Source organism: Pan troglodytes, chromosome 15, assembly GCF_028858775.2.
Source record: "Pan troglodytes isolate AG18354 chromosome 15, NHGRI_mPanTro3-v2.0_pri, whole genome shotgun sequence".
Classification (NCBI taxonomy): domain Eukaryota; kingdom Metazoa; phylum Chordata; class Mammalia; order Primates; family Hominidae; genus Pan; species Pan troglodytes.
In genome coordinates this window covers 46,895,764-46,918,320 of record NC_072413.2, presented here as the reverse complement: position 1 = coordinate 46,918,320, position 22,557 = coordinate 46,895,764, and positions in this window count along the sequence as shown.

The window sequence follows — 22,557 nt, the reverse complement described above, 5'->3', positions numbered from 1 at the left end:
CCTAGGGCATTGCCCACTTGCTTCTAGTTCCCTAGACTTAGTCTCTTGTTATAATATTGATAAAACACATACACATGTTTGAAGCAACCCAAGGGATCATGGCTAACTACACACATCAGCATAGAATCCCCCAAAGTGTGCTTACGGTAGGGAGTATTTCTTTGATAAAATAAATAATGATAAGGAGAATATATATGCTCTGAGTTTTGTCCCTAGGATAAAAGGCTAAATAAAACACAGTGAATAAATTACTTAGTCTTGTGTTCCTGGTTCCCCAGGATCTGATTTCAGTCTTTTCCAGGCTTCTCTTTAACTGCCTCCTCACATGTACCAGCACTACAGCCTACAGCTAAATCTTACTTTGTCTGTTTTCCCAAACTTGGGCCTTTGCTTCATTTTCTTTGAAGAACGTTTTCACTTACTTCCATGAAAGTGAAATGGAGCAGCTCCAATACAGTCTTGCTCTCAAAGCCTTCCCTTTTTCATTAGTTAAAATTTCTCAAAATTATAGGCAATAGATCTCAATTACAACTATGATGTCTTTTCATATCATGTAGTAGAATTTTTCTAAGCTTTAGAAATTATTTTCATTTAAAACACGTGAGTTTTCAATATGTTTCCATAGTTTTTTAAAATCTATTCAAGATTATTTTTCTCCTTGAAGAAAAGCAGAACAAAATAAGCATCTTTGTGTTTGCTTTGTTTTAAGCCAAAGTCTAGTATTATAAACTTCAACTTTCACCATAAACTGCCACCATGAACTAATAAAGCACTATTTTTTTCTTGTTGAAATTATATTTACAGACACTTTTTATTTCTGTGAGATGAAATTGTAGGAAGGTGAAGAAAGACTTGCAGGAACTTATTTTTTTTCCAGAGTTTTATCACCAGCTGTGTGGTTAGTTAGGTCTGGTAGGTTTGTTGCTATTTTCTGTATTTCAGTTTGTTTCAATTTAAAAATTTATATATTTCTTTCATACAACAAATATTTATTGACTGAGATCTCATGGAACAAAATAAGTAATATATAAAAGCATTTTTAAATTTTTCATTTTCGTATGTATACATTAACCTTGTAGTCTGCTTGAAGCATACATATCTGCCCCCCACAATTAAGATGATGACACAGGAATGAAAGGAGAATAAGAGGGTTACTTGTTAGTGTTTGACAGTCAAAAAGAATTTTGCAGGATGGTAATTGGTGTAAATTCAAACATGAGAGAGAGAGAGAGAGAGAAATGAGGAGAGATTTCTAAATTCCTTTCTTTCATCCTTTAGGGTCATGTACGGTTTGGATGCTGGATTGAATGCTGGGCTGTCTGTCATTGGGTCCCTTCTGTCATGAACAATAAAGAGGCATGTAGGGAGGAAAATGCAGAATAGAAGCTAGCTTAATATGGCAAAGGTTCAGAGGGACCTGTGGGGGTAACAGAATTGAAGAAAACCAGGCGACACTGCAGGATCCTGAGCTAGATCAGAGGAATTGGGTTATAAGATCTGCAGTTACTGAGTGTAGCTATGAAGACCAGCAGGCCAAGTAGCAATCCATGAGGCAAGAGCCATCCTTCGGACACCCAGAGAGCCATAACACCACCCCGTATCTCCTCACCTCTAGATCACATAGACCATACCTATCCCCATGAGCTATACCATGAAGCCATCTTAAAATTGATCAGGAGATGGGAACAACAATGGGAAATGAAACAGTTTTGACTAAAAAGTCTTAGCATTATCTAAAGGGGAATATTTGGGTAGCATGTCAGATTGAGTTTATCAGAGTGGACATTTAGTGTTTTTGTTTATTTTTTTGTTGATATACTGCACAGTTAGGAATCATGAGGAAAAGCAGATTAGTTAGGGCAGAATTAAAGGAATCGCCATACTATTTTTCACAGAGGTTGTAGGAATTTACATTCCCATCAGCATTGTATAAGCATTCCTCCTTCACCACATCCACGCTGGATTATTTTCTACAAAGAAGAGAAGTAGGAACAATGTTGCAACTCTGTCACACTTACTGTGACAATTGCTTAAACCAGGATGATGACAGTGGGGAAGAAGAGAAACAGACACACTTGTAAGTTCTTTCTTCTGCTCTATTCTTAAAACCCCATCGCCGTTTCACCTTATCAACTTTCCTCTCCCCTAGCTTTGCCCTATAAATGGCTGTTACTCTTTTCATTTCTGGAGCATAATAGAAGTAGAAGGGAGAAGGATTACTGTAATTTTAACAAAATTGCCTAAAATTGAATATTAGACATCACAGTTGTTAGGGACCTTTGGCTATTTGGTCACGAGGGCTTCTTCACTGGTGTCTTCTCCTTAGGCTGTGCTCGGCTGACATTTCCAGGAGCTCTTCTTTGTCTTAGCTTCCATCTTAGATGAGGCTCTGATGGCTACCTCTGATGAATACCAAAAATAACCCCTTACTGAGCTTTCTTAAACTTTATCTACTCCTGAGATGAATGTCAGGGATTGCCTAAAACAAAGAAACAGTCTGTTGCAGCCATTTAAAAGCATTTTCCCATTAATGTTACATAAAGTGGGGACAGATAATAGCTATGTAGCAGGATCTTTGTTAGGATAAAAGGTGATGTGACTCAAAGTAGCTTGATGATGGTGGAAATGAAAATGGTGCTGCTGTTCTGTTATGCTAATGTGCCACATTCTATGCTTGTCAAATCAGAGGAGGCCAAGATATATCTTGCAGGTTGTTCTCATTTGGTAGAGATGCCTTAGCGATTGCCAGAACCCCGGAAGTAACCATGTAGACTTGTGGTTCTGAGCTTCAGTGAAATAAATTTGTAGGTGGCTAGTTCTGCTATTCTTCTTCTTCTTCTTTTTATTTATTTTTATTTTTTGAGACGGAGTCTCGCTCTGTCGCCCAGGCTGGAGTGCAGTGACGCAATCTCGGCTCACTACAAGCTCCCCCTCCTGGATTCACGCCATTCTCCTACCTCAGCCTCCTGAGTAGCTGGGACTACAGGTGCTTGCCACTATGCTCGGCTAATTTTTTATATTTTTAGTAGAGATGGGGTTTTACCGTGTTAGCCAGGATGGTCTCGATCTCCTGACCTCGTGATCCGTCCGCCTTGGCCTCCCAAAGTGCTGGGATTACAGGTGTTGAGCCACCACGCCCGGTCAGTGCTATTCTTCTTTTTAAGGACCCCCCCACCCAATTTACCCATGAAGCTGGAGGACACAGCTTATTGTACTCCGATGCTTTCAAGAGGATACATTCTCTTGCTATGACGCTACTGAGCTATTTATAATACCTGGGAAACATATATATATATTTTTTTTATTACTTTCTAACGGGCTTATCTACAGTCATGCACCACGTAACAACATTTCAGTTAACAATGGACTCTATATTATGGTGGTCCCATCAGATGATAAGAAAGCTGAAAAAGTTTTATCCCTATGACATCATTGCCATCATAATGTCTTAGTGCAGTGCATTACTCACATGTTTATGCTGCTGGTGTAAACAGACTGCACTGCCAGTCATATGAAAGTACATCACACACAGTTATGTAGAGTGTATATTATACTTGATAATGGTAACAAATGACTATGATACTGGTTTATATATTTATATACTATATCAATATTTTAGAATGTACTATTTCTACTCATAAAAAAGTAACTGTCAAACAACCTCAAGCAGGTCTCTCAGGAGGTATTCCAGAAGAAGGTATTGTTATCACAGGCTAACAGCTCCATGCATATTCTTGTCCCTGAAGACCTTTCAAAGGGACAAGACATGGAGATGGAAGACAGTGATATTAATGACCGTGACTCTGTGTAGGCCTAGGCTACTGTGTGTGTTTGTGTCTTAGTTTTTAACAAAAAAAGTTTAAAAAGTAAAAAAAAAAAAAAAAAAAAAACATAAAAAATTTAAAAAATAGTAAATAATATAATATATAGGATAGGGATATAAAAAAGAAACTATTCTTATAGATGTATACAATGTATTTGTATTGTAAGCTAAGTGTTATTACAAAAAAGTCAAAAAGTTAAAAAAATTAAGAATTTATAAAGTAAAAAAGTTACAATAAACAACAGTTAATTCATTATTGAAGAAAGAAATTTTAAAAAATAAATTTCATGTAGTCTAACTGTATAGCGCTTATATGGTCTATAGTAGTGTACAGTAATAGCACAGGCCTTCATGTTTACTCACCATTCACTCACTGATTTCACCCAGAGCAATTTCTAGTCCTGCAAGCTCCATTTATGGTAAGTGTCCTATACAGGTGTACCACTTTTTACCTTTTATACCATATTTTTATTGTATATTTTCTATGTTTATTTTATTTTTTTGAGAATGTAGTTTCTTTCTTTTATTTATTTGTAATGTTTTTAAATATAAAAAATTATTAAAAATACCACTTGTACCCCAATAAGCTTTTGGGGTTTACAAGTAGTTTTTGGCTACATGGATGAATTATATAGTGGTGAATTGTGAGACCTTAGTGCACCCATTAGCCAAGTAGTGTACGTTGTACTCAATAAGTAGTTTTTAATCTCACACCCTCATTTCCAACATCCTCCCTCTGAGTCTCCAAAGTCCATTATATCATGCTGTATGCCTTCGTGTACTCATAGCTTAGCTTCCACTATGAGTGATGACACATGGTATTAGTTTGTTCATTCTTAAATTACTTCACCTAGAATAATGGCCTCCAGCTATATCCAAGTTGCTACAAAAGACATTACTTCATTCCTTTTTATGGCTGAATAGTCTTCTGTGGTGTATATATACCAAATTTTCTTTATCCACTCGTTGGTCAGTGGGCACTTAGGTTGGTTCCATATCTTGGCAATTGTGAATTGTACTGCAATAAACCTACATGTGCATGTGTTTTTTTCATATAATTACTTCTTTTCCTTTGGGTTGATACTCAGTAGTGGGATTGCTGGATTGAATGGTAGATCTACTTTTTGTTCTTAAAGGGATCGCCATACTATTTTCCACAGAGGTTGTATGAATTTACATTCCCATCAGCAGTGTATAAACATCCCTCTTTAACCACATCCATGCCATCATCTATGGTTTTTTGACTTTTTAATAATGACCATTCTTGCAGGAATAAGGTGATATATAATTGTGGTTTTAATTTGCATTTCCTTTATGATTAGAGATGTTAAGCATTTTTTTCATATGTTTATTGGCCATTTGTATATCTTCTTTTGAGAAATGTCTGTGCATATCCTTTGCCCACTTTCTGATGGGATTATTTGTTCTCTTCTTGCTAATTTGTTTGAGTTCCTTGTAAATTCTGGATAGCAGTCTTTTGTTAGATGTAAACTTTGCAAATATTTTTTCCCATTCTGTAGGTTGTCTTTTTACTCTGTTGATTATTTCTTTTGCTGAGCAGAAGCTTTTAATTTAGTCAGGTCCCATGTATTTGTTTTTGTTTTTGTTGCATTTGCTCTTGGGGTTTTAGTCATGAATTCTTTGCCTAGCCCAATGTCCAGAAGAATTTTTCCAGGGTTATCTTCTAGAACTTTTATGGTTTCAGGTCTTACATTTAGGTCTTTGATCCATCTTGAGTTCATTTTTTTATAAGATGAGAGGTAGTGATCCAGTTTCATTCTTCTTCATGTGGCTAGCCAGTTTTCCCTGCATCATTTATTAAATAGGCTGTCCTTTCTCCAATTTGTGTTTTTGTGTGCTTTGTAGATGAGTTGGTTGTAAGTATTTGGCTTTATTTCTGGATTCTCTATTTTGTTCCATTGGTCTATGTGTCTACTTTTATACCAATACTATGCTGTTTTGTTTATTATAGTCTTGTAGTATAACTTGAAGTCTGATAATGTGATACCTGCAGATTTGTTCTTTCTGCTAAGGAGTGCTTTGGCTATTTGGGATCTTTTTTGGTTCCATATGAATTTTAAGATGCTTTTTCAAATTCTGTGAAAAATAATGTTGATATTTTTGATAGGAATTGCAATGTATCTGTAGATTGCTTTGGGGAGTATGGTCATTTTTTACAATATTGATTCTTCCAATCCATGGGCATAGGATGTGTTTCCATTTGTTTGTGTCACCTACAATTTCTTTCATTAGTGTTTTGTAGTTCTCCTTGTAGTGATCTTTTACCTTTTTGGTTAAGTATATTCCTAGGTATCTTCTTCTTCTTATTATTATTATAATATTTGGCAACTGCTGCAAAAGAGATTAGGTTCTTGATTTGATTCTCAGCTTGGTCATTGTTCGTATATAGCAGTGGTACTGATTTGTGTGCATTGACTTAGTAACTTGAGATTTTACTGAATTTGTTTACTAAATCTAGGAGTCTTTTGGGTTTTCTAAGTATACGATAACATCATCAGCAAATATCGATAGTCTGACTTCCTCCTTTCCAGTTTGAATGCCCTTTATTTCTTTCTCTTGCCTGCTTGCTCTGGCTAGGACTTCTGGTACTATGTTGAATAGAAGTGGTGTCTTGTCTTGTTCCAATGCCCAGTGGGAATGCTTTCAACTTTTCCCCATTCAGTATAATGTTGGCTGTGGGTTTGTCACATATGGCTTTTATTAATTTGGGGTAAGTACCTTCTATGCCAAGTTTGTTGAAGGTTTTCGTCTTAAAGGGATGTTGGATTTTATCAAATGATTTTTCTGGATCTATTAAGAAGAACATATGGGGTTTTTTGTTGTTGTTTTACTTTGTATTGTTTTGAGATGAAGTCTTACTCTCACCCAGGCTGGAGTGCAGTGGCGCAATCTTGGATCGCTGCTACCTCTGCCTCCTGGGTTCAAGCAATTCTCCTGCCTCAGCCTCCCAAGTAGCTGGGACTACAGGTGCCCTCCACCACGTCCGGCTAATTTTTGTATTTTTAATAGAGTTGGGGTTTCATCATATTGGCCAGGCTGGTCTCAGACTCCTGACCTTGTGATCTGCCCGCCTCAGCCTCACAAAGTGCTGGGATTACAGGCATGAGCCACCATGCCTGGCCTAACCTATGGTTTTTATTTTTAATTCTGTTTATGTAATATGTCACATTTATTGACTTGCATATGTTAAAACATTCTTTCATCCCTGGGATGAAACCCACTTGATCATCATGTATTATATTTTTGATGTATGGTTGGATTTAGTTAGCTGTTATTTTGTTGAAGATTTTTGCATCTATGTTCACCAGGGTTATTGGTCTGTAGTTTTCTTTCTTTTTTTTAAATGCCCTTTCCTGGTTATGTATCGTGGTGATACTGGCTTCATAGAATGATTTAGGCAGCATTCCCTTTTTCTCAATCTTTTGGAAGAGCTTCAGTAGGATTGGTACCAATTCTTTGAATGTCTGGTAGAATTCACCTGTGAATCCATCTGGCCTTGGGCTTTTTTTGTTGTCTTTTTATTATTACTATTATTATTACTATTACTGATTCAGTCTTACTGCTCTTTATTGGTCTGTTCAGGATTTCTATTTCTCTCAGGAGGTTTTGTATGTTTCCAGGAACTTATCAATTTTCTCTAGGTTTTCTAGTTTGTATACATAGAGGCATTCATAGTAGTCTCGAATGATCTTTTGTATTTCTCTGGTGTTGGTTCTAATGTCTCCCATTTCATTTCTAATTGACCTTATTTGAATCTTCTCTCTTCTTTTCTTGGTAAATCTAACAATTGTCTATCAACTTTGTTTATCTTTTCAGAGAATCAGCTTTTTGTTTCGTTGATCTTTTGTATAGTTTTGTTTCAATATCATTTAGTTTTACTCTGATCTTTATTATTTCTTTTCTTCTGCTAATGATATGGTTTGGCTCTGTGTTCCCACCCAATTCTCATCTTGAGTTGTAATCCCCACATGTTGAGGGAGGGAGCTGGTAAGAGGTGATTGGATCACGGGATGGTTTCCCCAATGCTGCTCTTGTGATAGTGAAGGAGTTATCATGAGGTCTGATGGTTTAAAAGTGTCAGTTTCCCCTGCGCTCTCTTTGTCTCCTGACGCCACATAAGACATGCCTTGCTTCCCCTTTGCCTTCTGCCATTGTAAGTTTCCTAAGGCTTCTCCAGCCATGTGGAATTGTGAACCAATAAACATTTTTTGGTTATAAATTACCTAGTCTCATGTATCTTTAAAGCACTGTGAAAACAGACTAATACAGCTAGCTTTGGGTTTAGTTTGTGCATATTTCTCTAGTTCCTTGAGGTGTGACATTAAGTTGTCATTTTTTTTTTAATGACAACCTTTTGATGTAGGCATTTTGGATTTATAAAATTTCCTCTTAGCATTGCTTTTGCTGTGTCCTGGAGGTTTTGATAACTTGTGTCACTTAATTTATTCATTTCAAATAATTTTTTTGATTTGTATCTCAATTTCATTATTACCTGAAAATTCATTCAGGAGTAGATTGTTTAATTTCCATGTATTTGTATGGTTTTGGGAGTGCCTTTGGAGTTGATTTCTAGTTTTATTCCATTGTGGTCTGAGAAAATACTTCATATGATTTTTGTTTATAAAAATTTATTGAGACTTGTCTTGTGACTTATCATATGGTCTGTCTTGGAGAATGTTCCATGTGCCAATGAGAAGAGTGTATATTTTGCAGTTCTTGGGTAGAATGCTCTGTAAATATCTGTTAGATCTAGAGTGCACTTTTGTTCTAGAATGTACTTTAAGCCCATTGTTTCTCGGTTAATTTTCTCTCTTGATGATATGTCTAATGCTATCAGTGGAGTATTGAAGTCCCCCACTCTTATTGTGTTGCTGTCTATCTCATTACTTAGGTATTGTAGTGATTGTTTTATGAATCTGGTAGCTCCAGTATTAGGTGCATATAAATTTAGGATTGTAATATCTTCTTTTTGCATTGATCCTTTTGTCATTACATAATGACTTTCTTGTCTTTTTTAAAAAAAAACCTCCCGTCTTTTTTAAAAAACTGTTGTTGCTTTGAAGTCTATGTCTAGATACACAAATAGTATTGTCTTCCAATTTTTTATAGTGTTTCGGTACAGTAATATGCTGTACATGTTTGTAGCCTAGAAGCGATGGGCTATACCATATAGCCTAGGTGTATAGTAGGCTATACCACCTAGGTTCATGTAAGTACACTCTATGATGTTCACACAGTGATAGAATTGCCTAATGACTCATTGCTCAGAATGTATGCCCATCATTAAGTAATACCTGACTGTATTTCTTTTGCTAAGGATGCCCTTCCCATGTATGAGACATCTACATTTCTGCTCAGCTAATCTCAGTTCAACTACTGCCTATCCTTTTCTGAAACTCCACTTTCCATCTTCTCTGCTGAACTTTGAGCTATTTCTCGTATAATATGAGTGTGTCTTATAAATATTACCATTATAGGACTTTTTGCTTTGTGCTGTAATTCCCTGCTTTGTATTCCTGCTAAATTTAAACTCTCCAAAGGCAGCATTTACATTTTTGAATCTTCACATCTCACTTAGTGCTTGATATTTATTGGACACTTAAAACTTATTGAATAAATAAAGGAATAAGTATGCAGTTGTAACTGGTGCATCCTGCACTGATTTTGGTCATGACAGGTTAAGTTCATAAGTTATTTATTAACAAAACCCTAGATAATCTTGACTTTCTCTTCCACTCCCCTTTTTTCTTATCTTTCTTATCTTTCTTCCTACTCTCTACCTAGCTCACTCTGCTGAGCTCAGCCACACTGTCTTCTTTGCTGTTCCTCAAGCATCTCAGGCCTGCTTCCTGCCTTAGGGCCTTTGCAGTGTTTGCTCTCGGCACTTTTACCACATGTCTGAATGGCTTGTTCCTCACCTCCTTCAAGTCTCTGGTCATAAATCATCTTCTCAATTATTGCAACCTTTTCTCCTTCCCTATACTACAGATCTTCTTACCCTGTTCTATTTTCTTCTTTTTGTTTTCCATAGCATTAACCATTTCCTAATATGCAAATATACTAGTGTCTGTTGTCTCTTTCTCTTTTCTGGAATGTGTGCTTCAGGAGGGCTGGTGTCTTTGTCTGCTTTCTTCACTGATCGTCTTCACTAGTACCTCCCCAGTGGTGTAGAATAGAACAATACTTAATGCATTGGAGACACTCAATGAATATTTGTTGAATAATGAATGTATTAATATTCAAATATGTTTCTTAGGGGATCCCATATTCAGTTGTTATATTAATAGCATAGTATAAATTACTTCATTTGCTTTTCTAATTGATATGTAGGAACAGAGAAAATAATAGAAGGGTAGTACCTTTCAACGGAATGGAAAATGGGAAGGTTTGGATATTGTTTTATGTTCAAAATAGGTAAATCCAGGAAAGATTTCACTGTGGGAATCAATCGGCGACCCATGTATAGCTATAAAATATGGCAGTGTGGAATTAGAATAGAAGTGGTGTCAAGAGCAGGAGTTCAATCATTTGTAAACCAAATCTAGGTGTTTTGGTTTTTTTTCCCCCCACAAGTTTGCTTAGGGTAAATCCTAAATAAAATAATTGCTCTCATTGTAATTTTCATCTGAATAGATTAGTTGCATCTTACATATTGGCATAGTGAAGACTGAGGATGTTCATTTCCACTAATGACAAGCACAAAATATTTATCAGTTTGAAGAACGTATAGAATATTATAAAAACTTATTCCAGAGCAAATGAACTCTACACAGTAAAGAGTGCCTTAGCCAACATGAAAACAGAGATCAGTGTTTTTGACCAAACTTGACTTAATTTAGACAAAGTTGAGATAAAATAATTAATTTATACTATGTAACACCCATGGTATTTAAGAGAAAACATGATTAAAATCTATTATGTGTTGGGATGTGTGTGTGTGTGTGTGTGTGTGTGTGTGTGTGTGTGTAAACTGTCCACTGTTATATTGTCATGGATAGTTACAACTACTTCAATATAACAACATTTCTTTTGTTCTTTAGAGTCCATTTTTTGTCATTCTTTACGTTTATAAGGATTGAGTAAAGATTTAGTATTTGACACTTAGGAGTCTTTCCTTGTGCTCTGTAGTATATCAAGCATACAACACAGAAAACCATATTTGAGATATGAAATTGACTAGTCTTTATATCTAAGATAAACGGAAGGAAATATATCAAAATATATTTAAATAGGCTGTGCTGTGTGCTGATCTATTATGTTTTGACTTCCAAAAAGTTATATGTTTATCCTACAGATTTGAGAACTGTATTAATGCTGCAGGTTTCAGATGCATGATAGTGTGCATTCCCCTTGGATTAACTTTGCTAATACATCTTATTCAAGGCTAAACAATAATAATGCTACATGGTTTTCATCACCATTGCAGAAATAAAGATTAATGTGAGGATATTAAGGAAGAAAGGATTGTATCTTGGATTGTTGAAAGTTCATATTTATTTTCTATCTTGTTAATAAAAAGAAGCACTTTGAAGAAATTTATCTTTATGCTTCAAGCCATAAGCTGATGACATAATAAAGACACGAAGATACATTTTCCTCTGAGGTGTAATGCTAAATATTTGGATAGGTACATCAAATGTATTTTCTTTTCTCCTTTAAATATTGATTGTAGAAACCACATTTGTAAAGTGCATGCAGAAGCATTTGGAAAATAAATCTTAAGACCATAATTTCTCATTCTGTGGAAGGAAAGGCTAAATAAGAGTTTCGGGGTTCTATTATTAATAGTCAGAGTTTATGTGCATGTAAAACAGTGAGTGCTATGGTGACCATAATCTGCTTGACAATTCTTTAGCATCAACAATGTGTGTGCATTTATTAGCTTTAATCTCTACCTGAGCGGTAGTCAGTTGCCCTAATCCAGTATTCACACTCCGGAGGTGGTCAACTAACATTTAATTAGCAAGGCCACACTCCAAAAGCACTATTTTAAGTGCTTTAGCTTTCTTTATTCCTAGCACCAAATATTAGCTAATTAGCACATTAGCAATGGGTGTTCATTGGCAGAATTAATGGCTTGTTAATTAGCATAATGGATGATATTAATGAGTTATGGGGGTGAAAGTAGTGGTTTAAAAATATTAGATTGGCTAAAATATTTTAGACATCTCATTTGCTCTTAAAGAAGATACAAAACTTGTAGTGAGTCTTGTATCCTTTCCTTTTTCAGAATGGCACCTGAGGCTTCCTTCTAAAATGGTCTCGTGTGCTATCATGACTTTAGAGGATTCTGATTGCCTGAGGTTCTCTATCAGATTAACTGAATTCTGCCTCTAGAATATTTTTATACATATCCCTCCCGTCCAAGAGAAGTTTTGTGCAATGCATGGTAAAAGCACTTAAAAAGTCAGTGAGCTTAGACTTCACTAAACTTACAGAACAGATTTGAAGGTCATTTTATATTTGCTAATAAATGTGTGTATTTGTATGGATGGACATATTTGCTTTCTCTATGATCTTGTTGTGAGCATAAAAGGATACCTAAGTCATTCAACCTTCCATTTACATATTTACCTGTTGCTATGGTCTGAATGTTTGTGTCTCTCCAAAACTGATAGGCTGCAATTCTGATCCCTGAAGTGATGATATTAGGAGATGGGGACCTTTTGGGAGGTGTTTCGGTCATGAAGGCAGAGCCCTCTTCAATGGGATTAGTGTCCTTATAAAATACGCCCTAGAGAGCTCATTCACTCTTCTATCATGAGAGGACACAGTAAGAATGTGGCATCTATGAACCAGGACATAGGCCTTCACCAGATTTCTAGTCTTTTTAGCACCTTGCTATCGGACTTCTCAGCCCTAGAACTGTGAGAAATAAATTCCTGTTGTTTATAAACTATCCAGTCTATGGTATTTTGTTATACCAGCCTGAATGGACTAAGACACTTGTTTGCTCATTTAATTTAATAACTAATTCAATGAATAATTGTTAGATGTCTACTATGTACTTGGCATTGTATTCTTTACTGGGCATTTTAAAATGGAAAAGATGGAGTCCTCATAAGGACTTTATGTTTAGGGGAAATGCACAAACACTCAGTTACTTATAGATAAATGCAAAGTATTACCTACAGAGCATTATAGAGGGCACCTTACTCAATTAATGAGGATCAGGGACTTAGTAACAATTTATTTATTTATTTAATTTTTTTTTTTTTTAGACAGAGTTTCGCTCTTGTTGCCCAGGCTGGAGTGCAATGACGCGATCTTGACTCACTGAAACCTCTGCTCCCAGGTTCAAGTGACTCTCTTTCCTCATCTCCCAAGTAGCTGTGATTACATGTGCCACCATGCCTCACTAATTTTTTGTATTTTTAGTAGATGGAGTTTCACCTTGTTGGCCAGGCTGGTCTTGAATTCCTGACCTCAGGTGATCCACCTGTCTTGGCCTCTCAAAGTGCTGGGATTACAGGCATGAGCCCTCATGCCTGGCCAGGAACTTAGTAACAATTTAGATGATCATACCAAACAAGTTGTATTTGGTTTGTTGACAGAATGAGAACAGAATGGGTAAAAACATAAAAGTGAACTAGGGGTTGGAGATGAGAGACATCCTGGTGTTCACAGGGCAACCTTTTGAGTAATGGGGCCAAAGAGATGGGCTAGGACCCGGTCCTGGAGGTTTGTGTGCTGTCCGTGTTAGGGAGCCTGGGCTTTAACTTTGGGCTCTGTGGAGAATTTGAAGTACTTTTAGCTATGGAGTCTCGTGTCACATTTACATTTTGGTTAGATGTTTGACAGTTGTGTGAAGGCAAACTTGTAGGAGGACGCTGATTTAAAAAGCTATTGCAATGACTAAGGCATCAAATTATAGTAGAAATTAATGGGGGGATGATTTGAGAAATATTTAAGAGAGAAAAATTACAATTTGGATGGTAATTAATGAATGAGAAAAGCTGCGGAGGGTATCTAGCAGGTGATAACTGAAACTATGAGATAGCCAAGGCATCCCGGGGTTGGTATTGAATAAAATGAGCAGCAGTAGGTAAAAGAATAATTACTAAAGATCCCTGCTTTTAAGATGTGACAGAAGAAGGACAAAGAAAGAAGGGAAAGCATAATAGACAGTGATCAAATTATCCATAACATTCCCCTCAGCTGGACTGAACTTTAGACAGGTTCTTTCTAAAGAACCCTATCTATAGGCCCCTGACTTCCCTTTACTTAGAACATTTACTTTAGAAAACTTGCAACTGTAAATTCTGCCTCTGTCCCTTTGAGAGTAAATCTTCTACAATCCAGGAATGGCTTTCTCCTTTTAAAAATTTATTTATTACACTTTAAGCTCTGGGATACTTGCGCAGAATGTGCAGGTTTGTTACATAGATAGACATGTGCCATGGTGGTTTGCTGCACCCGTCAACCTGCCATCTAGGTTTTAAGTCCCACATGCATTAGGTATTTGTCCTAATGATGTCCCTCCCCTTGCTCCCCACCCCCCAACAGGCCTTGGTGTGTGATGTTACCAGGAATGTCTTTCTTAAGAGTCTGTGGATTATCCCTTTGAAATATCACCTAAGGAGATGGCGACCCTGTCTCCCATATCTGCGGGAGCATAGGAGACTAACTTTAATAAACACTAGTGGGCAAACACAGATAGCCTGATTACACTGAGCTACTCCTACAACATCCTCCAGTAGTTTTCCATTAGTTCCCACCAGCATTTAAAAATCTTCCTGCTTTCTGTTTCAGCAGAGTCAAAATTAATCTTTCTCCTCTATGGCAATAGTTTTGAATAGTCCTGCTGACTTGATTCTGTTTGGTACAATTTTTCCTGACAAGAGGTAGAATAAAATGTAAAAATGAGTATGTTCACAGAGACACAGCAGGAGGGGAGGCTAATGAAGTGATTAACACTATCAAAAACTAAAAAAAAAAAAAAGACAAGCTGAAATGTAAATGTTAGTGGATTTATGAAGTAAGAGTTTGGGTTAGAGTTAACTGTCAGACAGGAAACACTTGTTAAGTTTTGTTGACTGAAGACAATAATGAATTAGTGAATGGGAGGTGAGGAATTGGAAACATAACATGAAGATTTATTTTTGACAAGATTGGATAAGACATGGAAAAATTATCTCGGCAGTATCTAGAGCTGCATGAAAAGCTCAAGAAGAGTTGTCCTGATATAAAATATTTGAACTTGTTCTCAGGTGAGGGGAAAGACACAGGAGAGAGAGAGAAGAAAAGAAGTTGCATATAGAAAATGAATGATAACAGAGGGAACAAAATCCTGAAGGAGGGGAAGAAAGAAGGAGAAAAGGACAAGATCTGGGGAGAGAATTTGGCCTTGAGCAGGAAGAACACCATTTAATCTTTAAAACAAGCAAGAATGACTAATGGTATAGATAAGGAGGGTTTGAAGTTGAAGGTCATCTTGCATGGTGCTGGAATGGGATTTTTTTGATTAAATTAAAATCAAAAGAGCAACTGCTGTGATAGAAGGCGTGGGCCTTCGGTGGTTTCTTAATGGGAATATTTTTTGATGATCACAAAATCTTTGGTGTGGCCCTTATAGGAAGTAACTGAGTGAACAGAAGTGAGGATCACTGGAGTAAAGACAACTCAAGTTATAATATGAGGTTGCTGGAGGTTACATTTTCTAGGGGTTACAGTAAATACAGGGTGGAAAATAAAACCTTGAAAGAATCTAGAGAACTTAATGAATGAGGACAAGTTTGCATGTAACAGATAAATAAATCTCAGAGTTAAATAAATTATCTTGCAATATTATTAACTAACATAAAGTATGCCAGAAAGTGCTTTAAATGTTTAATATCCATTAACTCATTTAATTCCCAGGTGATGTCTAACTGAGTCTGAGGAAGCTGATGAAACTTTGGAGATTTCTGGAGTGATGAGGGCTCTCCTAAGGATGAGAGTTTGCAGGAGTTTGGATGAGGGTCCTCACCTTATATTTTACCATTAAAGAGTATATGTCTCATGAAAATTGTTAAAGTTATTGAAACTATTAATACAAAGGCTTGTCTATGCATATTTATTCTCCCATTTTCATTTTAAATTATTTTATGTCATTGTAAATCAAATGCTTTTAAAATCAAATTTATGCCTTTGCAAAATAAGAAAATAGACTTGAAGTTCTGAGCATTTTTCATTGGGATCCCTGATGAGATACCATTTGGAAGCATAGCTGTTTTCATTAGAGTTACATCTTTTGTTCACTTATTTCTGCTGTGGTGATTACACAGAATCAGCTGTGATGATCCTGTGTGGGAAACATCACACAGGAGAGGAACATTTGTAAGGAGTAAAGCGTGAAGTATCTTAATCAACTGAGTGGAATAATTGGGAGATCATTTGTTAGTAAGAATTTGAAATGTTAGAGTCCTGGGGTGACTGGGAAGAGATGCTTTTGGAGCCATAATAAGTACTATTTAACATGTTGGGGAGCATTTTTAAACCAGGATGTTAAAAATTTATCTTTTATTTTTGTACCTTGTCATTTAAAAGGAGAATGCAAAGTTATTGTTTCATCTCAAAGAATAAATATAAAGATCAAAACCTATGACAAATGTTTACACAGGTCATGTTGATCTTTTATATGTAATACTTCTTTCCTTTGGATGAATATGCATATGTAAACATAATTTTATAGATTTATCTAGGTGATTAGATCTTTACCTGACTTTTGTCCTATTTCCTGGATATTTACTTACTTCTTCCATTTAGGTCTGTCAGTCCTCTGCTTCAATATTAATTCACCATCAAAAAACACTTACTGAAAGCCTTTTATGTGTCTGGTCCTGTACTTGGTACCAGGTTGCAAAGATGCATCTTTGAATTCTTGGACTTCTGAGTCTAGTGGCGGAAATATACAGGATTCCCAAAATACGATGTGAAATTGCTAAGTAGGGGAATGTTGCTCTGTGCACTGGAGCACAGAGGAGAGGAGCCACCGATTTATCCTGGGAAAGTAAAGAAACTATTGGCTTTTAAATAAGGTAATTATATTTTCTTGCTTGCCTTGATAGTCAGGTTTAAACTTGTTGTCTCAGGGAAATTATAAATAGTTCCTTCTTTTACTATCAAAAGTATTCTGGTACGAAATGTAAATTACATAGTCATCCTACTCTGAAAGGATGAGACTAAAAATGTTGGTTGGATCTAGGTTATCAAAACATGTATTTCCAAGTAAGCAGTTTGAATTATATTCTACAGAATTTGGGTTTCAGCAAGGAGTGATGTCTTAGAAAGATAGCTCAGGGGGCAGTGTGGAGAACAGATTGGAAGAGGATGCCTGAAGAAAATAGTTTAAGTGGTTATTGTAATTGTCCACATGTCAGGAAACAAGGGCCTGAATTAAGAGAGTGATTCTGAGGTTAGAAGAAAAGGAGATCAGGGTCGTAATTATACAACCATAACTTGGTTGTATAATACGGTTATACCACCGTAACTTTGGAATTCCTCAACTACTTATTTAAGACAGTTGTTTGAGTATAGCTAGCTGATAGTAAATTTTTTGCAGGTTTATCTTATAGAACACCAAATTCAACTCAATACAATATTTAAAAAATAGGCAAAGTTTTATGATTTTTAACTATCAGGATAGACAAGTTGCTTAGTAAAGAATGACCAAAAGCAAGGTAATTCAAACGTATTTAATCCATAACTTTAAAGGTTTATCAATTTGTTCATTTCCTTCCTACATGCTTGTATGTAGAAGCCTCACCATTTACCACTGTCAATAGTTTTCACTGGCACTGAGTAGGCTGTCTAACTTATTTATGGGAGTTATAAATCCAGCTGTTTTCATTTTCCATTACCCAAGTTCCTCTAGTAACCAGTCACATTCAGTGCTGACTTAATGATTCACGCTGAACTAAAACTGCTTTTGCTTTTACTCAGATGAGTTTCAATTACTTAATACCATCTAATTTACCACCTTTTACATCTTTTCATTCCATATCCATCCTCTTCCAATCCATACCCCAACATGATTCTTAGCTTAAAAATGTAGCAATCACAGTTTTTCTGAACGTAATCACCTAATTCAGATGTTATGTCGAAATTCACCAAGCAGATGAGTGCATTTTAGAGACTCCAGATTCCAACAGGTTAACCAGAAGCAATTCTCATGACATACATGATACCTGAGGATTTTAATATATATTTTTAATTTGAATCACAGGAAATTTAATTGAGTTCTCTTGTGAGCTAGATGGTCATATTTTAAAACAATTTTAAAGTAGAATTTATATTTTGAGTAGTTTTATATTCACAGCAAAATTGAGCAGAAAGTACAGAGATTTCCCTTATATCCCCTACCCCTCCACATGCATGGTCTCCCTGTTATCAACATCCCTGACCAGAGTGACACATTTGTTACAATTGATGAACCTACACTGACACATCATTATCATCCAGAGTCCATAGTTCACAGTGGGGTTCACTTTTGCTGTTGTACTTTCTACAGGTTTAGACAAATTTATAATGACACATATCCACCATGGTAGTGTCATACAGCATGGTCTCACTGCTCTAAAATAAACCCCTCTGCTCTGCCTATTCATTCTTCCCTCCCATTTCCCCTTAATAACTGATTCTCTATTCAATGTCTCCATAGTTTTGCCTTTTCCAGAATGTTAAAATAAAGCTCTTTTTCATCACTCAAGTCTTATCTCAAATGTCTTCCCGTGAGAGAGATCTTTCCCTAAATAGCCCCTCATACCTTTACTCAGCTACTTGAACTTATATAAGCCTTTTATGTATTTATGTATTTATTTATTTTTCCAAGGCAAGTTTCAGAGCATGGGTGAAAGTTTATTTAAAAAGCTTTAAAACTGCGAGGAAAGGAAAGAAAGCAAGGAAAGCACACTTGGAAGAAGGCCAAGCAACCACCTGAGAAACCAAGTGTGCCCTTTTATTTATTTATTTTTAATAATACTTACCACCAGCTAAAATTATCTTGTATATTTATTTATCACCTGCCTCCTCCCAGCAAATTTCTATGAAGGGAGGAACCTTGACTGCTTTGTTCACAGCTGTATCTCCAGTGCTCAAACAATGCCTGTTAAATGGCAGGGGCTCACTGAGTATTTACTGAATGACTGAGTACCTATCTTTGCAAGGGTGTTGTAAGTGAAGCACTTGACATTGGTAGTATTTGGTCTTATTAAATATTTAATTATTGTTTGCTCTTAAAATGTATCAAGTGGTTATTCCAATGCAGAAATTAACCAAATTACTCAGAGGTTTAAATAAAAAACTTTGTAAATAAACCCTCCACTCACTAGCTTACTTGACATATGCCATCTGTTTCTTTTTGGAATCCTGATTGATATATACTTTTTGTTCACCAGACGAAAGATTGCTCATTATTTTTAACATTCAGAATTTTGCTTTCTCCAATATAAATTTTTAGGAGCTGTTCTTTCCACATCCAGGTAGGAATCACTACTCTTTCCTTTGTCGTTCCTGTGTTTCTTATATACATTCATCACGGCATCTTCAATGCTTTATTTCATCTTGGAGTATCAATAATCTTTAGTAGACCATGTCCTTGAGGAGAGGGCTTGTGTCTTACTTGTCTTGATATCCGTAATGCTAAGTGCAGTACTGATCTCTTAGTGACTAAGTGACTACTGAATCATTGCTGGTTGTGTGAATGACTCTGAAATGTGTCAAGTACTATATGCAGTCCAGGAGTTTGTATCTTTATCATGATTTTCAATACCTCAAATCTAGGTTCACAATGTGGACTTTAGGAATCTTAGTGAATCAGCACTTACTTTGAGAAGGTGATTGTCTTAGTCCGTTTTGACTGCTATAACAGGATACCGCAAATTTGGTAACGTATAAATAAGAGAAATTTATTTCTCACAGTCTGGAGGCTTGGAAGTCCAACATCAAGGTGCCAGCAAGTTTGGGCTCTGGTCTCTTGCTTCCCACATGGCACCTTGAACCCTGAGTCCTCTGGAGGGAAGGAGCATCATATTGTTACATGGCAGAAGAAGAGAAATCTGCTACTGCAAGCCCTTTTTATAGTAGCATTAATCCATTCATGAGGGCCAAACACATGCTAAAAGGCCCCATTTCCCAATATCCCCTTCCTTGGAATTGAGTTTATGACACTTGAATTTTAGGGAGCACCTTAAAACTATAACAGGAAAAATTGGCGTGACTCAGTGCTCCAGTATAGCTAAAGAGGGCAAAGGAAGTGGGTCAGGCTAATTATGTGGTTCCAGACTGTGGGATTAACAAGCACTGGGATAATTAATAGCAATGATAAAGGTAAGTAGGTAAATACCACTGCAGAGAGTTTGAGTAGATAACAATTTTTAAAATTTCCATGCCAAATCAATTTTAATAACTGCGTACATGTCTTTTGAGATGGTGAACAAAATAAATTTTAACAGTATTTTTGTGTCAAAATATTGGTCTTTCTGATTCAAAGTTAGGTTCTGGTGCTTTTCAGAAAGTGTAAGCTTTGTCTTCTTCGTGAAACTGAAACATCAAAGAACAAACAATCATGATGGACTGTGTTTTATAAAGGGAATATGTTAAGAGTAATTACAAATTATGCTCTACTATCATATTAAGTACTATGAGATATTTTAGACAGATTATATCTTTGCCATCCATATGCAAGCTAACAACTATTTAAACATACTTTGGATATGTAATTAATAACTTAATGACCCTAGTGTTAGTAGGAATATGCATTGTTCTTCATTTCTTCTGTGGTGGTATTAGAAGAGTAAATTAAAATTCACGTACATGGCCAAAGAATAAAAAAAAAAAGCAGTTCCATTACTGGTTTAAATGTCTCCTAAGACAAATTTAAATAACATATAATTCAAATAACTCTACTTAGTCATACTAAGTCTTCAGTGAGAGCCTCGTTACTGGCTTCAAATCTGCTAGGCCTGGTGTACATTAATCTGTATAGATTATCTTATTCTTTCTTCAGGGAATGAATGCCGTAAGACCAAAATCTAACAAGCTTGTGAGAACTTTCTTAATTACTCAGTGAAAGTTTTGGAGTTAATAGATCAAAGAACTTTGAATGTCAGTCAGATCTGTGTCTTGGAGACCTCAAAAACAGCTGTTCTTAAGCATGGGGAAGTAGGAAGCCACTTATGTGGTAAGTTTTGGGAGAGGAAAGGGGAAAGCCTGCCTGTCAACCCATATCTTCCCCATGATACCTTCCATAAACTATTATCTAAAATTTCTCATTAGCATCACTTATTTTGAATTAAAATAATTTAGACTCTGTTTTTGTTTTTGTTTGTTTGTTTTTTTTTGTTTTTTTTTGTTTTGTTTTTGAGATGGAGTCTCACTCTGTCACCCAGGCTGGAGTGCAGTGGCATGATCTGGGCTCACTGCAAGCTCTGCCTCCCTGGTTCACATCATTCTCCTGCCTCAGCCTCCCAAGTAGCTGGGACTACAGGTGCCCGCCACCATGCCTGGCTAATTTTTTGTATTTTTAGTAGAGTTGGGGTTTCACTGTGTCAGCCAGGATGGTCTCGATCTCCTGACCTCGTTATCTGCCAGCCTGAGCCTCTCAAAGTGCTGGGATTACAGGCACGAGCCACAGCGTCCGGCCAAATAGACTCTGTTTTAAACATTCAGTCTCAGATAGTGAAATCCTATTAATCAATAAACAGTGATGAACTCATAAACACAGATTAGTTTATAAGTGAGTGTGGTGCCTCATAGAATTCCATCCCTCATCCTTCACTCTTTCCACTTCTATTTTTGTGTTTTAGTATTATTTCCCATTTCTGTAAAATATTAGTATTTTCTAAATGTACCCTGCAAAGCACCTATGTCAGGATCACCTCCGGTGCTTGCTGAAATAAAAACTGCTGGGGCACCTGCCGCATCTGCTATACCAGAGACTCTAAAGGTATTATTGTGGAAGATGCATTGAAATGCTTTTTTGCTTTCTAAGCAATCATTGACCTATGTGTTGATGGCTCTTAGTGTATATCTTGGGGTCCTAACAATGTCTATCCTCTGAAGAAGGTCTGAGGCAAGAGGTGTGGAGAATTCAGTTATGTGGGGGAGTCAACAAAAGATGGAGTAAAAGGATTAGACAATTGCTGAATGTTTCCGGATGCTCACGTTAGATACTGTGTGGTTTCATGACTCTTTTTTTTTTTTTCATGACAGCCCACCATTAAAATGCCTTTTAATAATAACATTCAAGACCTCTCTGGGGTAACAGTCCACAGCAGGGCTGCTGGTAGGGGCAGAGGATAAGTATTATTCCACATTCACAAGATGAGTCATCACTCAATGTAGAATCTTTGTAGTGTATGTGTATGGCAGTTATATTGAAAAACATATTAGAAAAAGAATGCTCTATTCAAAACAATACATTTGTAATGGGAGTCCCTGTGGCTTTCAAGCTAAAGAGCTGTTTTGTTTGGGGCAGTTTTCTCCTTGCAGTCCTAATACAAACTGTGTAGGAAACTTCCCTGTGTTGTCAGAGGTGAAGATGAGCCTCATTAGGCACAGGCCCTCAAGTGCTAACCACAGTCTCTGTAGACAGGTCTAAGACATTAGCTAGTGGCCCCTTCGCCAAGTGGAACTGAACAACTTTCATCAATAAGAATGCTTGAAAACACGGAGTGTTGCTGTCTCAGGTCACTAGCGTTAAAAAAAAAAAAGAAAAGAAAAGAAAAGAAAGA